This window comes from Tamandua tetradactyla, chromosome 6, assembly GCF_023851605.1.
Source record: "Tamandua tetradactyla isolate mTamTet1 chromosome 6, mTamTet1.pri, whole genome shotgun sequence".
NCBI lineage: Eukaryota > Metazoa > Chordata > Mammalia > Pilosa > Myrmecophagidae > Tamandua > Tamandua tetradactyla.
Genome location: NC_135332.1, coordinates 18,227,186 through 18,247,828, shown reverse-complemented (window position 1 = coordinate 18,247,828; position 20,643 = coordinate 18,227,186). Strand labels below are relative to the sequence as shown.

The window sequence follows — 20,643 nt, the reverse complement described above, 5'->3', positions numbered from 1 at the left end:
GGGGCAGGGAGGCCCCGAGACGCCGCCCGTCGCAGCTGGGGGCCCCCATGAACCCGTGAGACTCTGCGGTGGGACGAACGCCGACCCCCCAAAGATACGGCCACATCCTGAGTCTGCAGCTGCGGCTGATCTCAAGATGTGATGGCCCTGAATGGGGGGGGGGGGCTAAATCCAAAGACGGGTGTCCTTCTAAGAGGAGTGGACGCCCAGACCCAGGGAGGTGACCACTGGGACGGCGGAGGCGAGGACTGAGGGACACGGACACCAGGACCGCAGCTGCCCCACCCAGGGCCTGGAGCACATCCCCAGGAGAGCCCAGCCGGGGAGGCCTGGGACATGAGCTTGTCCTGAGGCAGGCAGAACCGCGTCCTCGGGCACTTCCTCCCCCATCAGGGCCCCCAGGCCCTCCAGACACCTGCCCCGCCTCTCCCACAGCTTTGCCCTCTGTGTCGGCTGTTCCCCCTATCTCATCCATCCCGTCTCTCCCATTCGCTGCGGAGGCGGAGGCAGCGGCGTGAGCGGCCCCGGGGCCACCAAGGGCTCCTGCGCTCTAATAATTCAGGATCCTCCCCCCAGGCCCCCAACCTGCCACATCCAGGCTCAAAACTCGCCTTCCTGCAAAGCTTTCCTCGACCCTTCTCCCCTTCCACCTCGCCCACTGCCCGTGCTCTCTGACCCACTTCTGCGGATTTATTCCAAGAGAGTAATGAGAAGCCCCCAAAAGATTTATGTCTAAGGATGTATGTTTGCATCAGCATGAAAACAGGAAACACTGGAAACAATCTGGGCTGCCCCAGATTTTGCTAAATCCACACGAAGTCCCGGTCAGTCAACAAAATCATCTTTTGCAAGACGAGAGAGGCTTGGAATTTGACGGCAAGTAAAAATAGCAGGATGCAAGATGCACAGAGAAATCCGACTTTCATTTTGTACATTCCACCCACGCCCTCCCCAACCGCGCCCCCGCCCACCGCGCCCTCGCCCACCGCGTCCCTGCCGACCGCGTCCCCGCCCACCGCGTCCTCGCCCACCCGTGCCCTCACCCACCCGCACGGAGAACCGCCCGCTCCGGGGAAAAGGACCGTGGGAATTCGGGCGCTTAGACTTTCCTGCCGCCTTCCCGTCCATCCACACGACACGTGGGTCATTTGCTGTTGTCAGGGACAAAGCCATCAACAGCTGCCCCTTAGAAAAGTGACCTTGCTGAGGACAAGGAGGGCAGGTGGACCCCGCACACTCGCTGCTTCTCAATCACGGATTCCGTGCCTACCTCTGCCCGAGGGGTCCGTCCTTCCGTCCGCAGCCTGGCCCCCAGCCCCTCCTGCCCGCTAAGCCCCAACAGGCTCAGCCGCACGCACGGGCCCGAGCAGGCCTGCCCCCCATGCAGACCTCCGCCCAGCCCACGGGGCAGCCAGCGGGCAAGGGGCCACTGTCGGGGCTGCCGGGTGGCATCCTGGAGCCAGAGGGCCACTTCCGCCTCGGGACTGGGGCGGGAGGGCTGCGCGGCGGGCCCGGAGGCCGGCTCCACCTGGGACAAACGTCATGTCGAATGGAGCCAGAACAAGCTCACAAAGGCCCAGCGGCCCCCAGGAGGGAGCAGGGTGGCTGCTGCCCAGGGCGGGGACGGGCTCTGGACTCGGGCACCAGGGTGGCTGCCTGGTCAATCGGGTCTCTTCCGAGCTAGGTGGTCCCTCAGAGGCAGGGGCAGGGGCAGGGGCCTGGGGACACAGCGGGACGGGTGCTGCAGGCAGCCCTCTTGTTCTCCTGCTTCGGTGAGGGCCGGGCCTTGGGGCAGTCGCGCTGGGCACGGCTGGGGCTAGCTGAGGCCTGTGGAGCCCGGAGGGCACTGGGTTCCCCCGCAAGGCCAGAGGGTGGGGTGCCATGGTCCCCAGCATGGGAGGCCGTCCCATGCGGCGCCTCCAGTGCGGCAGGGAAGGCAGACATGGGATCCACGCCAAATTGACCACACGCGACCCGTCCTGCAAGGGAAAGAAGCCCGATGCCCCTGAGCACGGTGCGGGGACGCTGAGCGGGCCCTGAAGGATGCACCGAGGGAACTGGGTGCAGGGTCGGGCTGGGGGTGGGTGGCCGCACGACAGGGGGTGTCAAAGGCCACGGGATGACTGGAGAGGCAGTGACCATGTGGGGTCTCTTGGCCTCGGTGCTTGGATCTCAGGGGTAAGAACAAGGGGGTTCAGGCAGGGAACAGGGCGACAGCAGGCAATCCCTTGGGGCCTCAGCTGCTGCGTCCGTCATGCACTGTGCCAGGCCAATGGGCTCAGACAGGGCAGCCCCTGGAACGGGTGCAGGCTGCAGCCCCGGCACTGGCTCCCGCAGAGTGACCGCCTGCAGGCCTTCCCGCCGGCCCCCGCTCGCCCCTCTCCCCAGGCCAGCAGCCCTTACCCAATAACGGGAGTGTAACTCCCCAGTTCCTTCCGAACCCTGGCGTCCGCAAAAGCCTGGGCTCTGGGCCTGTGAGTCGTGTGTTCCCCAAAGACATGCCCAAGCCCTGGCACCTGTGAGCGCTGCCTTGGGAAAGGGTCTCTGGAGATGTAACAGGGAAGAAGCCTGAGATGCACTTGTCCTGTATTGTCTAAAGACTGGTGTCCCTACGAGGCAGGAAAGGAGAGAGGGACCCAGGGGGACAGAACTGGGAGCCGGGAGTCTACACGCCAAGGAACACAGGGGTGCGAGCGGATGCCAGGCGAGGGGTGCAGGCCAGTCTTCCCTCAGAGCTTCCGGAAGGAACCGGCCCGCTGGATGCCTTGATTTCGGACTTCTGGCTGCAGGAGGGGACACTGGGTTGTTTTAAGCCACTGGGCTGTCATTTGGCTACTGTGGCCCCGGGAGACTAAGATGCCAAGAGAGCTGGAAAACAAGAGTGGAGGTCTCGACCGAGGCTGCGTGGGCCGCTCGGTTCAGCTAAGAGGTGGGCAGCTCTGAAGCCCCCTCCTGCTACCCACTCACGCCCGGAGCACTGGGGCCCTTTGCCCTGGACAGAAGTCTGTCCCTGCGGCCCCTTCCCTGCTACTTCGTTTCTCCTGGGCACAGAGCTGGGCCACGCTCCAGCCCATCTGGAGTCTCCCTTCACGCAGCAGCACCCCAGTCTGGGCACCAAGTTATGCAGCCGTCCTACCCGCGGCAGGTATAGGCAGTGCCCCCCACCCCCGGGAGAAAGGTCCTGGGGTGACTGCTCTCATACCAGGTACCTGCCTCCCAGCCAGGCCGCCTGGGGACAGCCTTGGGGCAGCTTCTGCTTCCAGGAATCTCCCATTACGTGTAGTGAGATCAGGGACAGCATAGGTGGCCTCTGGCAGCCCCTCTGGCAGCCCCCCGGGAAGTCCGGCCTCTCGAGGCGGCTGTGCCCAGACGAGCCGCCTTGCGCTCCCCGCCCCCCACCCGGTCGGCCTCTCATCCTGGCCCTGGCAGCCCTGGGCTTCCTTCCTCCCCCCACCGGGCTATGGGGCCTGCGGGGGGCCGCCTGAGCCTCGCCTGCTTTCAGACCAGCTGTCGGCTATTTCCAAAAAGAACAGGAGGAGGGGAGGGGGCTCCAAGAAGAGAGGCGGGTTTGATAAGGGGGAGAACTTCCAGCCCACTATGGGGTGGGGCCTCTCCCTGGAGAACCTGCCCCGTGGGGGGCCTGGGTGGGGCCCTGATGAAGGCAGGAGACCCAGGGTGGGGGGGGACACAAAACAGGGGACTGGGGCCCCAAGGATTAGAGTCGTGGGGGGGCAAGGCTTCGCAAGTAGGGTCCACCCACCTGCCCCCCCCGCCACAGCTCTCCTGCCCCGGCTCCCCATGGGTCCTTCCTTGGAGACAGAACGGGGTGGCTGGGCCCAGGTGGGAGCTCAGGTCTCTCCTCCAGAAACAGGGACCCCAATGGCCTCGACCACCCCCTCCTCGCCCCCACCCCCCTGAACTGGACTGCTTGCCACTCGCCCAAACACATCTTTCCCCAGAACTCCAGGCGGTGGATGCCTCCCCAGCTCCCCCAGACCCTCCGGCGAGGGCCTCTCGAAGGCTCCCTCCACGCGGAAGGCCTGGACGTGGCCCCAGGGCCGCCCACATGAGCCCTGGCCCTGAGCATTCCTGCAGAAAAGCCACACCCCCTTCCTAACCCCACAGCAGGGGGTGGAGGGTGGATGTTAAAGGCACTTTAAAAATGCAAAAAGAAAAAAGAAACACGAACAGAAAGCATCGTGCTGGGGGCCACGGGGCCCAGGTGGAGCCGGTTATTAATCACACGGAGTGATGTCAGAGGGACAGGCGGACCCTGTCCGGGCCCAGGTGAGGTGCGGCCTGATTACAGGGGTCAGTGGTCCCGGGGGCAGAGTTCAGGGTTCAGGCTCCGGGCAGGGCAGGACCCAGGACCCCGGCCACCCCAGGTCTCCTGGGCTAGGGAGCAGGGCTCGGAGGGCAGGGCCGAGGGAGGTGCGAGAAGGAGCTGTTTACCCGGATCTGTCCTCAGGGACCCAGGACACACGGGGAGGGGGAGTCACGGGGAGCTAAAAGGAGGAGGTGGTTCTGTTTGATGGGAGAGGTGGCTGCTGGATGCTGAGAAGATTCCAGAAGGGGTTCTGCAGCCCCTCCAGCAGAAGGGCCCCCCTGACCCCAGTTCCAAGCAGCCCCCCCTCCAGGGGAGGGGTCCGCGGGGAGAGCTTCGCCAGGGCTCCCCCAATCCCAGGCATAATCAGGGGCTACCCCATTTACAACCAAGGGCATGGAAGCTCTTGGGAAATGCAGCCACAAGACGAAGTTCTGATGCATTTGAAGGTATCAGGTTGAGCAAATCAAGCCAGAGGCAAAAGACAAATACCGTGTGACTTCACTGTTTTGAAATACCTGGAATAAGCCAATGCACAGAGACAGAAAGCAGAGTACAACAGACGGCGGGCGGGGAGGGCGGGGGAAGGTCTGGGCATGGGTGGCCACAGTGGGAGCAGGAGGCTGGGAGTGTTATTAACAGCCCAGCCTTCCACACCAGCGGTGGATGGGAAATGTTACAATTTTTAAAACGCTCCTGGAAAGTGTAACTAATAAAGTGTCAGTGGCTGAGAGAGTTCAAATAGACTCAAAAGGCTACTCTGGAGGTCACTCTTACAGGCAAGCTTCAGTTAGCCATTGCTACCTATCCTAACCTGCCAACCCCCAACCAAAAGCATTCCAACCAATCCTAGGGCAGTATATCAGATTCTACAAAGGTTCCATGCACTAGGGTAACTTTCCAGAAACCTACAACCTCCAGATGGGTCCCTGGACCAGATAAATCTTGAAACTTAAGAGGGCCCAGCCTCTCCAGAACAACAGCTAGTTTCATCTCTCTACCGCATATTAGTGACAGCCCCTTCCAACGTGAAAAAGTTAGAATAACCATAGCCCAAACACCCCTAAATAGTGGGAGAGAGATCAAAGGTGATGGTGGAGTTATACAGAGAAGGTAGGGTTTAACAAATGAGTATGAGTGCTGAATCATTAAATTGCTATCTCTTTTAGTCTCCAGTATCCTAGAGCAGCTAGAAGTAAAGACCTAAAATTGTGGAATTCTAAGTCATACCAAACTATGAAATCGTTCTACAACTAATTGTTGTGCTGTGCTTTAAAATTTATGGCTTTTTAGTATATATGCTATTTTTCACAAAAAAGTCAATTGCAATGATAAAAAAAAAAATTATTCCTTCTAACCTCCTGTATTACGCAGTAGCTAGAAGGAAAATTCTGAGAGGATGGTATGGTAGCCCATGTCAAACCCTGGGATGTGTCCTGAAACTACTTGTTGAGGAGTACATTTTGAAAAAACTATTGCTTTTTTCTTCCTTTGCTTTGTATATACGTTTTATTATACAAAAATCTGTCCCAGAAAAAAAACAACAACAAAAAAAACCCAGGGCTCTATGTGAGGTTCTACAAAACTTTCACACACTAAGTTTACTTTTCAGAAACCTGAAACGTCCAGATGGTTTCTAGGCCAGATAAACTCTGACACCCAGAGGTGCCAGCCTCTCCAAGATATCACCCAGTCCCATTCCCCTATCCCAAATTGTCGACACCCCTCTTCAACATGAAAAAAATTTAGAATGGGCATAACCTAAATACCTCTAAAGACTGGGAGAAGAATTAAAGATGAAGGAGGAGCTATAACAGAGAAATTAGGATTTAACAGATGAGTGTGACTACTGAATCCTAATATTGCTTTTTCTTTTTAGTCTCCAGTGTCCTGGAGCAGCTAGAAGGAAAAACCTAGAATTGTGGAACTGTAACCCATTCCAAACTTTGAAATCTGTTCTAGAACTACTTTTTAAAATGTACTCTAAAATCTAAAACTAAAAAATGCTTCTTGGGAAACTCCACAGAGCGTATCTAGAACCCGAAACCTCGGTGAGCCAGGGATGGGGTGGGAGGCAGAGTCCCTGGGTCCACCCTAAGAGTCACTCAGAGCCTGGGGTCCCCACACCCCCAACACAATGGCCTGCCAGAGACCCTTCTCGGGGGAGGGTCACTGCCCCCGAGGAATGGGCAGTGCCGGGAACAGGGACGCCAGGATGCCGCCCTCTCCTGTGCCCCAGGGTGCAGGGCTGGTCACCGCCCCCCATGGCAGGTGCAGTGGTGCCCGGCCCCAGGCCACAGCCATGACCAGGGCACAGGGGGCAGCCGACCTGTCCCCCTGCCACATAGAAACGTGCCCAGATTCGGTTCGGAGGTGAGGAGATCACGAAGGCCTGTGGTCACCCAGAGCCATGCCATTAGAGAGGTCCGGCCTTGCCCCCCATCCAGCAGGTGCCCCCCTCTCGTCCCCTGCCCAACGAGCCAGCTCTCTGCCACAAACACTCCCCAAACCCACCTCTACCACAGAGATCCCCCCACCGTGAGTCAACTGCTGACCCCAGATCCTTCCACTGTCTGGCACGCTGCCACCTGCTCACCTTCACGTGCCCACCTGCTCTTGGCCTCCATGCATTCTTTTCTCTGTCTTATGCATGTCCACCTGCCCCTGAGTCCCCTGAAGGACAGGGCAGCCCCCTCTTCTGGGCAGGGAGGGGGGGCCAGCCTTAAACGCGTCCCTACACAATGTCTGTCCTTTACCTGCACTTTCTTTCCACGGGGAGGATGCCCAGAGACGGCGAGCCCAGAGACGGCAAGGCCTGACTGCTGGGCTGCAGGTGGGCAGGAGGACTGACTCCCCCACCTCCCGTGCACCCCACAAGCACAGGGCCCCTCAGTTCTGCCTGATGCTTTGGGCCGGTGGCAAAAGGAAGAAAGAAAAGAGACTGTGTACAGTGAATTCCAAACCCTCTTTGCCAGAGAGAGCTCTCCAGGAGCCCCCAGGAGCCCCACCTCCCTTGCCCAGATTCTGGGGCCTGATAACCTTTGACCTGGCTGCCGGCCACGGTGGGGCCCAGGCCTGCCCACCACCGCCTCCCGGATTCCATCTCAAGGTCCTCCAGCTCTCCCTGGCCGAGGCCCTTCCATCCGTACCCTCGGGACTGCGGGGGCCTAAGAAATGGCCCAGGACCCGCAGCCGCCTGGTCAGAAGTCCCCTGCGGGAGAGGCTGGGGCGGGAGAAGGGAGAAGGCGCCTGCAGGACACAGGCCGCAGACAGGGCACTTTTCTCAGCGCAGAGTGGGAAATCTCAGGGCCAAGGCGCCCACACGGTAACTGCTAAGTGGGGAGGGGGGGCGTGGGCAGGCTCAGAAGTGGGGGGCAGGGGGCTGGCACAGAGGCGGGGCACGCTAGAGTCATGAGGGCCGTCTATGCCCCACCCTGGGCCAGGCAGGTGACCCGCCGGCCTCAGTTTCCTGGCGAGGAACAGGAAGGGTGGACCGAGAGGCCCTCCCTGTTCAGACTCGGCCTGATTCCCCTGCAGGGCTGTTCTGAGGCCCAGCAGCAGCTGCAAAGGACTCTCACTGCCCCTGGACCAACGAGACCCGAGCCACGTCGTGGAAGACCACGGCCCAGCCACGCCGAACACCAAGCTGAGCCAGAGGGGCGGGGGCCGAGCCACGGCAGGCACTGTCTGGCAGAGCAGCGTCTTCACGCTGCACCGCTGTCCCCAGGGCCACGCGGTGGGCAGCCCGCCTCCTGACCGCAGCCAGATGGGGCCGGGCCTCGGGTGCCCAGGCTCTGCCCCCCACGAAGCTCTGTCCCCCATGACCAGGGACACATCACGTCCCACGCTATCTGGCTCTCAATGGGGTATGCAGTTGCACGAGTCATTTTCCCTTTGGACAGTGAGCTTCGTTAAATGACTTCCATCGCCTTGTCCTTAATTATAAGAGCAGTGCAGGCAAAACGCGAAAAATGAGCAAACACATCAATTCAAAGGAAAAGCAGCTCCTAAACCCACAACCTAGAGATAACCGCCAAGAATCCTTCGATGAGCGTCCTTCCAGTCTCACCGACACGTGCACCTGTGGGCACACACTTTTACACACGGGTTCACAGCGCCGCGTCTCACACCTTCCACGTGGCATCGCGATGCTACTTGGTCCCTGCACCTTTTAGCCTCATTCTCCAAATTCCTTTGTTGTTCTAAAGTTCTGTTTCCAGATCAATCTCTCTCAGGTCTGCCTGTTCCTGTGAAACACTTCTGCACGTTGCTGAAAAATAGACTGCCAGCCCCTAACTCCTGGAGATGCTGAGGGGGGACGGTCTGGGCCTGTCTCCTGAAGGCTCCCCGAGTGTGCAAGGGGCATTCAGGTGAGCAGCAGCCAGGTGAGGCCACAGCCCCGCCTCCGTAGGACCCCACGAGGTTGGCCCACAGATAAAAGCAGCGCGGAGACAGCCTTGTCCAGAGGCCTTGGGGTGGCCCACTCGGCACCCCCCTCTGCCTCCACCGTCCCACGCCCCTGGGTCACTTGCAGTCACCCAAGGCCACCACGCCCCGGCCACCACGGCCAGCTCCTGGGCTGGTCACAAACTCAAATGGCGTGCAGAAGGCAGCAGGGCATGGGCACTGCCAGGCCGGGGCCCAAGGCAACAAAGGAAGGTCCAGTAGCTGCCCTGGGCCCTGGGCTGGGGCCAGTCCTGAGAAGCACAGTCTTCACTCACCTGCTGCAGGAAACGCAGGCAAAGAGAGGAGCAGGTGCCAGGTGCCACCTGCCTGACCCCACCCACTCCCGGGCTGGCGGCGCCCACTGCATACCGGTCTGATGAAAGCTGCCCAGGGACAGACCCCTTCTCCCACCCTGGCCCCCTGCTGGCACCTATAAGGTGTCTGCCGCATTGACCCTTTGAACAGGGCACGTCTCCTGAGTGCTCCCTGCAGCCAGTTCTCCTAGGAGCTCCCTACGAGGGCAGAGGGGCCACCAGCACCTGCTGTCCCCCCCAGCCTTGGGACCCTACCCTGGCCCCCAAAAGAAAGTGAGGCTCCAAAGTGAGAGTGCACTCCCGGGGCAACACACCCCGTCTCACCCAAGCCTCTGGCACCCTGCAAGCCAGGCACTCCTATTTCCATTTCACCTTGAGCCCCTCGCCAGGCCCCACGCTCCGGAGTCCCCTTCCCTGCCCACCACAGACACACCCATCCGCTGAGACTCCCATCCGACCCAGGAGAGGGAGGGGAGCCGGGAGGGGCCAGGGAGCAGGTGTCAGCAGTGGGAAGCGATGGGCGGGTGCAGAAGTGGAGTTTCAGGGGACCTAGCTCTGCCTTCCAGCGCAGCCTCGGACCAGCTGTGAATCCCCTCATAACCGCGGGGGCTTGCCTAGGACTCAGCAGCTGGTCTGCCTTGCTGGGCCCTGGAGGAGATTAAGGAGGCCTCCGAAATGAAGCACCGAGAACAGGCTCAATAAAGAACACGGTTAGGAAAGTTAACCAGGGAGGTGCCGTCAGGGGCAGGGGCTGCCAGCAAAGCGGGGACAGCTGGAAGGGACAAAGAACGCAGGAGGCAGGGTGCGGCCGGAGCAGGCCGACAGCTGGCTCCAAGGACAGCTGTTTGCAGGAGCCCGGCTGTAGGAGGCTGGCTGCACCGCTTAAATAGCAGGAGAGATGTAAATATTTGAATGGGATCCACCCCAGGCCAGGCTCGCTGGAAGGAGATTTCTGCCCGTACCAGGGCGCCGCCCCCACCCCCAGCTGCTCCAAGGCTCAGGGTCTCCTCAAGGACCAGCAGAGGGTGGGCAGGGAGGGGACCCGGACTCTGCCTCCACCCTTTCTGTGTCTCTGGAATACAAATGAATGACCCCATCCACCCAAGGGGCCCAGGGCCCACCAAGGGTTTCTTTCGTTTAGCAAAAAAGCAAAAGCAGTCCATTCTGAGGTTTTGAGGTCACCAATACAAACCCGTCGCGTGCTCTGCCTTCGCTAAATTAATAAACCTGGTGCTGCTCTCCCACCCAGATTATTTCTCTACCCAAATCTCTCCCAGCTCTCCTGGCATCCCTGCCACCAGGAAGGAGCCGGCGCCCGCATCCCAAGGTGCTGAGCCTACATCCTAGGATGCTGAGCCTGGATCCTGCTCCCAGTTGGGGCCCCTCCCACCAGCTGCCGTGAACCCCAGCTTAGCTGGGGAGCCAGCGATGGCTGCCCCAAAGCCCCCTGTAAGAAGTTTTCTCTTCATGTCCCCAAGAAGGGTTGCAGCCACAGCCCTCCCCACCACTTCCCACCTCCTGGCAGGCACACAGGGTCTTCCACACAAAGCACAAGTCCACAGAAATGGGAAAGCCAAGCAGAGAAAACTGGCCACCACCATCTGCCTGGATACTTGGCCTGGCAGTCTCTGTTTGGGCACCCCTTCCTCCAGGAAGTCCTCCCAGAGTTTCCCTCTCCTGGGTTCAAGCCTGGACCTCTAGCGCCTGGAATAGAGCTGGCACTTGGCTGGCGGCCGTGTGTATCTACTGAATGAGGCAGATCACAGGTCCCGGGGGTGGGGACACAATTGTAACTACTCCAGGACTGGGAGAGGATTTCACCCCAGCTACCAAAGACAGAGAGAGGATTGAGGGTTTGTCAGCCACAGCCAGGACTGCAGTGCTCAGGTCTGGGGACAGCCTGGGGACAGCATCCCACCGGAACAGCAGCCTGCAGTCCTGGAGGTACAGTTCGCAAGTGCAGAGCCCGCCCCTCCCCGGGTGCTGACGGCCCCTTTGATGCAGCTTCCCAGCGCTCGGGACCTGCCCCAGCAGGAAGCTGGTTTCCGGCAGATGTGTGTCCACTGGAGCCCAGGGAAGAGAAGGCCCTGGCAAGGCGGCACCCCAGCCATTTGAAGCCAACCTGGCAGAGGGCCAAGTGCAGCATGTTTTCTGGCTCCTGCTCCTTAGGCAGGATGGCCTTGCAATAGGGGTGCCGGGTCCCCGTGGGGCTGATGGGTGGTGCCTGTGTCTCAGTCACCACCCAGTGCCCATCGTCCCTCCACCACGCAGGACATGAAACCCGGGTGCCCAGGCCTGGTCCTCAGCACCAGCCTCCCAGCTCAGCCGCACACTGTGCCTTTTGCTGGCCTGTCCTGACACCTCCAGACAAAATGCTGGCCAAGAATGCAGCGAGCCTTCTCGAAGGCTTGGATGTTCACCCTAATCCATCCTGGAATAAATGGAGACTTCATTTGTAAAAAAAATAAAAAATGAATAAAAAAGAATGAGGCGGAGAGTCTCCCCTTGGCCCTCTGGGCATCTGGCAAGGGTCCCTCCCAAGCAGCCTCCCTGCCCCAACTCCATGCAATGTGGGCAGTTAGGGGCGGGGCAGGAGGGGTTCCAGCTATCACTGTGAACTAAAGGAAAAGGCCAAATCTCGGCGAAGTTACAGAACCCGCTCACCCCTGACGGTTACTGGGAGACAGGAGGCAGGGACTGGTTAGGAGCCAGGAAAGCTTGTATGCTTTTACCGGAGATGCTATCGGTCCCTTGGGGACAGGGCGGGGGCCAAGCCGAGCCCTCCCAGGGAAGCTGCCCACCCACGTGGAAAGTGGGACCAAATATCCCTGCCCAGGGCCGCTTCCTGCCACCAGGGAGGGGCTAGGTCCAGAAGGCAGCCGTGCCTGGAGTGGAGAACCCGAAACCCTCCCTCTCCCAGGCCCGCCCCTGAAGGGGGTAAGGCGGACCCAGGCCCACGCCACCAGGCAGAGACTTTCTCTCCCCACCAGACAAGGAGAGAATGGCCCATTGGGCCACCCCCCTGTGGCTGAGGGGGTGAACTGTGGCCCAGGCAGTTCCCCCACTGCACCTGGGGTTCCCCAGCTGCAGCTCCCCATCCCCGGGAAGGCCGGGACCCCCGGGTGCTGCCCTGCACACAGCTGGCCACAAGCCCATCAGCAGCAGTGCTAACAAGCTCTCCTGGAAGGAAACTCAAAGCCCTTTATCCAGCTGCCTGCGCTTTGGGGGGCAGGAAAGCAAGCGCAGAACAAAACAAGGCAAGCTGGAAAGGGCTTCGGAGACCCAACAAGCCCACCTTTTACAAACGAGGACACAGGGGATGACATAAAGCTGGTCAGGGCAGGGACAGGGAACCCAGTGCCTAGAAATTCCCCACTCCAAGTCCAAACTTCATCGACAGACCCTGCAGACCCCACCCGAGCTCCCAGGTGTGCTCTATGCACGGGCAGAGGTGGGGGTAAGTGTCCTTCATCTGAGACCCAGGCCCAGGAACAACCATTACCTCCTTCCCCCCCAAACCCAGACGCTCCTCCGAGGCTGAGGATGGAAGGGGATGCCTCCTCTCCTGCCCCCCACCTCCTTGGCTGGTGGTGACCCGTCCCTTGGCTGGTGGTGACCCTTCCAGCGAGGACGTACCTCCCAGGTGTGACCACTCACTTCTAAGGAAAGGCTGCAGCCTGGGGGGCGAAGAAGCCAGGGGCTGGATGCATGTGAAGCCCAGACCCCTTGATTTCCTGGATTTTGCAACAAGGGGCAAAGGACGGTGTCCCCAGAGGCTTCAGGAAGAGAGAGAGGGAGGACTCAGCTTCCTAGGGGGCCGTTAGGGACACAGGAAAGGAGGGTGGACAGGGGAAATAAACAAAAATACAAAGAACAAGGCAACATGGAGCCTTCCTCCCGGCCTCCCCTGTGGCCTGGGGAGTCCCCAGGGAGCCGAGCGGCCTGGAGAGTGTAACAGGCCGGGGGGGGGGGGGGGGAGGCGGGAACATGGGGGCCTAGCCGAAGTCTTCCCCTACATTTCTGGGCACTGGCAGCACTTTAAAAACAGACGACAAACAACGAAGTTTCTAGTACGTCTCCTTGTCCAGTCTGAATGGAGCCTCCCAGCTTTGTCCAAATTAAACAGTCGAAGCCCCAAAATGGCCCCGGCGCCCGGGAGGGGCGTCCAGAGCGCGGGCAGATCTGTTTGGCTGAAGTGACGGCAAGTGCTCGGGCTTCAGGACTGAGTTCCAGAGAGCCAGGACTTGTCCGCCTGGTCCCGTAAGCAATTCAGAGAGCCTCCAAATTTGGGAAAAACTGAGAAGGCTTTGGAAAGAAAGTCTCTGAGTGACCACGTTTTCCCTTATGAAGAGAATGCATGGGAGCGGCTCCCTGGCTGGGTTTCTGGGACGGGTATAAAGGTGAAAGCGTGCAGGGCTTCCTCCCTCAGGGCCCCTCACCCCTCACCCCACCTCCCTTGTCTTTGAGCCTCATGCCTGCCATGCTGCTCCACACAGGAGGTGACAGGCTGCCCCCTGTGGGAGCACTCACTCAGTTGGGGGCACCTCCCCAGTGGAGAGCATCTGCCCAGTGGGGAGCACCTACCCAGTGGGGAGCACCTCCCCAGTGGAGAGCATCTGCCCAGTGGGGAGCACCTACCCAGTGGGGTGCACCCAACCTGAGCGTCTTCCCAATGAGGAGCATTTGCCCAGTGGGGAGCATCCAACCCTGGGAGAGCATCTTCCCAATGGGGAGCACCTATCCTGTGGGAGCATCTGCCTGGCAGACAGCAGGGAAACAGGATCCTAACCAGGGGTTTACAGCCAACACGGATCCTCGGGCTTGGCTCCCAGGTCCTCCCTGCCCCACCCCAAGGGTGCGCTTCCCAGCGGCCAGCCAGCCCCCAGCCCCAGCACTGTGCGTAAAGGGAATCCAGCTGGCAAAGAGAAGGGGCGTGTTCCCCAGAGAGTTAAACATAATTACCAAAGATCTGGCAATCCCACCCCTGGGTGTAGACCCTAAGAAAGCAGGGACTCGGACAGACCCTTGCACACCTGTGCTCACTGCACTGCCACTCACAAGAGACGAGCGGTGGAAGCAGCCCCAGCGCCCACCGGCTGATGAACGGAAGGTGGAATGATCTGATCGATCGAGACAAAGGAGTAAAGCTCCGATCTGGGCGACAACATGGGTGGACCCTGAAAACGTGATGTTGAATGAAATAAGCCTGATGCAGAAGAAAAAATACAGTATGATCCCACTCCTCTGCGGTATCTAGAGCAGGTAAATCCAGAGAGGAGCTTAGAGGTCTCCAGGGACCGGGGATGAGGGAAGGGGCAGGCTCACTAAATAGTGTGGTGACTCTGCGTGGGGTGACGAAAAGGTCCTACAAACAGCGCTGGCGGCCACATACCATCATGAACGTACTTAATACCACTGAGTTATATACTTAAAAATGGTCAGAGTGGTACATTTTAAGTTGTGTATATTTTACCACAATAAAAAAGGAAAATGAAAAAACACATGAAAAGCTTCGGTGGAGGGGATGTAAGTGACACCTGGGCTTGCTCTGTGTGTGTTGTGTCCCCTGACCTCTGGGAGTGTCGGAAGGACAACCTACAGAATGGTAGAAAACAGATGCAAATCACCTATCTGATAAGGGTTTAACATGCAGAATTTGAAGGGAAGCCCAACAACAAAAAGACAAACAACCCAGAGGACTGGAGCAGACAATTTCCCAAGGATATTCAAATGGTCAATAAGCACATGAAAAAGATACTGGTCATCATTAGCCTTTTGGGAAATGCAAATCGAAATCATGAGATTCCACTTCACACCCACAAGGACGGTGAGAAGCAAAACAACTGAAAATAACAAGTGCTGGGAGGATGGAGAGAAATTGGAACCTGGGGGAGAGGGGTACTTAAACTGGAGCAGCTGCTGTGGAAAAGTTTGGCATCCGCTTGTAAGCTTCTTGGAGTGAAACATGAAGTTACCTTTTGACCCAGCAATCCCGTTCCTACATATATACCCCCAAAATTGGGAGAAGTGACTTGGACAGATATTTGCAACCCGTGTTTTAATAGCAGCCTTATCCACAACAGTTAAAAAATGCAAACAACCCAAATGTCCACCAACAGATGAATGGACAAACAACCTGTGGTGCGGTGTGCACACACGGGGGGAATATTATACAGCTGAGAAAAGGAATCGGGTTCTGATGCATGGGACAGCGTGGATGAACACAGAGGATACGGTAAATGAGACAAATCAAACACAAAAGGACAAATATTGTGTGATCTCACTGATACAAAATCATGAGAATATGCAGATTTACAGACAGAAAGTGGAATTGAGGTGACCAGGGGCAGCAGAGAAGGGAATGTGGAGATGTTTGCTGGTGGATACAGTTTGCAAATTTGGAACATCTGAAAATAAATTTAGAAAGAGAGAGAAAAGGAAAGGAAGGGAGGGAAGGAAGGAGGGAGAGAAGGAGCTCGGATATGCTCACCAGACCCGAGAGAGTAGGGAGCACCCTCCCTGGGGTGGGCTGAGACCAGACCATGAGCCTCCGGCCAGGTTTAGACTCCTGCAGGGCAGATGTACCAGCCACCCGTGGCATCTCCCCTGGTGCCACAGCCATGAGCGGCCACCGCCCCCCACGGACCAGCAGTGCCCAGCGAGGACTAAGCGGGCGCCGTAGGGGTCTGGTCCCCACCTGCTTCTCCGGGCACAGCCCCGCTCCTCCCCACCTCATACCCAGGCTCCAGTGCCCTCACCAGGGCTGGGGCTGCAAAGCCAAGTGGCCACGGGGGCAGCATGCCCACACAGCTTTGGCCTCGCCCACCCTTGCTTTCCCGGCTCTTCTGGTTCAAGGCCCAGCTCGGCCCCACGCCCTGACAGGCACTTGCAAAAGGCCACATGGTGGGGAGGATGTGCTGGCCACACGCATCTCCCTGACCGCACGCCAGGACCCCCACAGTGGCCTTTCAGGAGGACTGGCGGCCAGAGCTGAGGGCGGGCGGCCTGGGCCTCTGTCCTCACGGATGGCGTGTGGCCCTGTCACGGACAGCATGTGGCCCTGTCACGGATGGCGTGTGGCCCTGTCATGGACGGCGTGTGGCCCTGTCACGGATGGCGTGTGGCCCTGTCACGGACGGCATGTGGCCCTGTCACGGATGGCGTGTGGCCCTGTCATGGACGGCGTGTGGCCCTGTCACGGACGGCGTGTGGCCCTGTCACGGATGGCCCTGTCATGGACGGCGTGTAGCCCTGCGGTTGGGGCTCTGAGTCAACCATGCGAGATGCCCTGGGCTGGGAATGCAGGTGGACAGCAGGGGACACCAGGAGGCCTCCCCCACCCCCCAGGGAGAGGCCCTGCAGCCCACGTGGCCGCAGCCTCTATCTGACCAGGGAGAAGCCCCTGACACCTCAAGACAAGGTGTTAGAGAGGTGGGCAGCAGAGGCTCCCACTGCTTGGCCTGGGGACCTGCCAGCAAGAGGGAAGGCCAGGCGGCTTCATGGGCTCTTGGAGTCTGCAGTCCCCACCTCACTGCCTGCCTTACCTCTGAGGACACTATGATGTGATCGGACAGGCCTTCGCCTGGGTCCTGTAACACCTTGTGTCACCCTGATGGGCACTGAAACGTCCAAACCTGCCTGGTCCTTGCAAATATCCACCCCCGGCCCCCACCCTCCAGCAGCAGTAGCCGTCAGACATCCCCACACCAGCACCGTGGCTGGTGATAGGGCTGAATCCCACCCAGTCACCACAACAGCCCTGAGAAGCGTTTATATTCCCATGTCACAGATGAGGAGACTGAGGCTCGGGGGCTGAGATGGTAACACAAAGCCAGGCAGCTGGGAGATGCAGAGCGAGGCCTATACACCTGGCTCCCAGGCTGCCTCCAGCAGGCCTTCCCCAAGGCCCTCTTCCTGCAGATGCAAACTCTGCTCGCCAGCCTCTCTCAGACCTTCCCTGGAGAGCCCCGTCCTCCAGGCTGATGCCACCAGCGCCCTCCCTGGACATCTGGCCCAGGTCTAAGCCTCAGGTCGGTGTGAAGCCGATCACAGAGCCCTGCCTCTGCCATCTGGGCACATGTCTCTGCAGATGGGGACCTGCCCGCTGCCTCTGAATCAGATTCACTCCAAACCAGGACAGAGGATTTGCCAGGTCTCGTGCCCTGGGCACCGAAAAGGCCCTGGTGAGTGGCGTGAACGATGCCACTTGGCAGGGACCCAGCAAGACAGGGCTGCACGTGGTGCGGCCGAGGGAGCTGCTACCACCTCCAAGCCTCCTGCCACAGAGGGGTGAGAGGGGGAGGAGGGATGCACAGAAGGCCCGGAGTGTTGGCCAAGAAGCAAGAGGCCCGCTGGCATCAACTAGGGAAGGTCTGCAGCCATCGCCAAGCAGCAGGTCCTTTGCTCCTGGGAGGGGAGAAGCTACTAGGCCCAGCCATTGCCCAAACCCGGGTCCCCAAGGTGTCTGGGTGCTCAGACGAGCGGCCACATCTGCCATGACCTCAACTTGAGCCCCGCTCCCTGCTCCTGGGTCCCACATGCCACGCCAGGCCCAGGACCCAGCACAGAGGCTCCCTCGGCAGGAGAGAGTGAAGGGCTCAGGGGACACAGAGGCAGTGCGTTTCCCGGGTGACAGGGCCCAGCTTTGGGAGACGAATGCCGGGGGACTAGACCAGATCCGGTTTCCACGAACCTCAAGGCCGACTCGGATTCCTTGGCCACGAGCAATGCTTGGTTCCAGCGACCACGGCTTGGGAAAGAAGGCAGCAGCTGGCACTCGGGACAGCCTCTGTCACACAGAGATGCGGCGGCAGCGCTGTTTGCGATGATGGCTTGGGCCAGCACTCCCCGCAGAGTGAGCCGCCAGCTGCCTGTGCCTCAGCAGACAGGGCGAGAGGGGAAAGGGTCACCCCTGTCGCCGGGAGTGACGGGGCCACGGCCACCGCTCGCCCGTCTGCATCATGGGGAAATGGAATGGGGACTGTCCACTGCACTGGCCAAATTCAAAATTCCCTTCTTGTCCCTGAACAGAGGGTCTCCAGGGCCCCAAGATTGTAGGGGAAGGGGGTCCATGTCCACAGGGAGAGCACACTCGTTCTCTTGGTCCCTAGGAACCCTGAGCCTGACAGACGCAGCCAAAACAGAAGCCGGCCAAAGCCTGAGGGTCCCCCGGGGGGCGAACTCACACGGGTTCTAGGGGTCCCCCGTCCTCTCGGGGTGGGGGTGAGGAATAGAAAGATACTTCCCAGGGCAGGAGTGGGTGCACCCAGGATGGGGGCATCGGCATAACTTTAACTCAGGGACCCACCCCCCACCTGCCACCCACTCCCACCCCCACCCCAGGAAGCGTCCCGTCTATCCTGCAGGGGAGGGTGGCTCCAAGCTCCAAACCTCCCTGGAACCCCTCAACCAGGGCCCTCTGCACCCCCTGCGCAGGATACCAAGCTCAGATTTCTGCTCAGTTTGGAAACCACCCCAGAGACCCCAATACCCAGAATTCGCCAGCTCTGGGGGTATCTGGAGCCCGCGTCCCTTGGAGGCCAGCGTGCACTTCCAGAGGGCCCCTCGGAGAACGTGGAGGCTGCTGCCCAGGCCCGGGGCTTCCCTGACCCACAATTGCACACTGCACCCCTCGGCTTCACCGCCTGCACGCAGACAACCGCCAACCCCACAGGCACTGGCGCTGCCCACCCGGCCCCTCTGGGTGACCGTCCCGGATGCCCAATCCGGCCACCGGCCACCCGCCACCCTTGCCAGGAAGGCTCTCCGCTGGCTCCCTGCTCCAGGCCTGGCCCCCCGTAAGGGCTTCCCCCGGGTCAGCCAGCTTTGACCTTGACTCCAACCCACTGGCTGGTACCACCACTGCTGTGTGGCTGGTGGACGGACAGGAGGTCCCACCCAGACTTTCCTGCCCCTCCCGATGCTGTCCCTCCCATGCACACACCTCCCCCACCCCAAACCCAGTTCATTAGCTCCAGGGAGGCTGTCTGCTCCCCAGGCCCGCAGGGCAGAGCCCGTGCAAACAAGCTGGCCACACTCGCACACACAACCACAATACTCACATGCACACGCACACATGCATGTACACACATTCACACATGCATAATCCACACACACATATGTACATATTCACACACTCACAGGCGCACACACACTAACACACTAACATGCCCACAAACATACCGTCTCACTCAGATACACTCACACGTACACAAGCTCACACACACATGCCCACAATAGAGACACACACACTCATAGATCCACACACTCACAGGCACACTCACGATAGTCACACGCGCACATATACACACTCACACGAGCGCACACACACACACACACACAGCAGCCACTCGGGAAGGGATTAAACACGGGACCCCCACTGGCAGGGCACGTCAAGCTTCAGGGGTTGCACAGCTGGCCTCAGCCCTCCCCCTAGGAGCACAGGGACTGCCCCCTGCTTCACCAGGACGCCTCAATGAGGCCATTGTCTCTGGCTAAATTAGAGGGTCGGGAAGCTATCTTGGGAGGCAACCTCAGAGGCCGCGGGCGGCTCCAGATGGGGCCGTGCTGGGGCGAGGCTGGAGTCAGAACTGGGATCCCGGGACCCTGAGGCAGAAGCCCGCACAGCCCGCCTGGCCTGGTCCGAGCCGGGCTTCGCTCTCAGCTGTAAGACCAACGTGATCCCCACCCAGACCTCTGCCTCTTCCTCCCTCCCCAGGGACCCTGCTGCTTCCCCCTTTCCCCCCAGGAAGCCTACTGCCAACCCAACACTCTCAAGCTGGGAAGTCAAAGCAGAGAACTCAGTTCCTGCACGGCGCGAGGTAAAAGTACACGAGGCGTACTACCTGGAGAAGGCCATCTCCAAACTGCACAGAGAGGGCATCGGGTCAGCCGGACACCAACACCTCGGCCGCCGCAAAGCCTGGAGGCCGCGAGGGGCCTGGCTAGAGAGTTTCAAAGAGGCAGCCATGGGGGAGCCACGTGCGGGGCAAGTAGGAGGTGACAGAACAAAGCAGGCCTGGGGCGGACATGCTCCCTGTCCACCCAGAGGACGCCATGCCAAGTCCTCATAACTTTTCAAACCCAGGACCTCCCGGTCACCGGGTGGTGGGGACGCAAAGGGCTGGAGTCTCAGCAAAGGCTCCGGAGAAAGTGCTCCCACCGTGGAGTCAACAAAGGAGATCAGCCGTCTCCTCCTACGCCTGGGGCAGGCCCGCCGACGGCCGGAGACTGGACCACGATCTCATCCCATCCCTTCTGCACCCCGGCCTGGCCCAGGGTGCAGTTGTTGGGGACGCTGCTCGGGGCTCTGGTTCTCCGGGGAGAGGGGGGTGCCCACGGAAGGGTGGGCCATGGGGGTGGCTGGGCGCGGCACCCGGGTGCAGCCCCCGGTTCTGGCCATCAGAGGCTACAGGACCTCAGACTGGCCACCCCATGGCTCGGCCAGGCACCTTTCAGCCCAGCCTTTCCGGCTCCCAGCCCATCACCCACATGGGCGGGGGCTCCAGCTCCCAGCCCCCAACCTCAATCCCGGCCCCAAAGTGCTGGAAACTATTGCGC

General features: G+C 59.9%; 1 protein-coding gene across 5 annotated transcripts in view; it reads right to left on the bottom strand.

Annotated features, from left to right (window-relative positions):
- The window catches only part of SEPTIN9 (septin 9), a 152,621-nt gene that overhangs the window by 73,791 nt on the left and 58,187 nt on the right, over window positions 1-20,643 (bottom strand). The window lies entirely within an intron of this gene.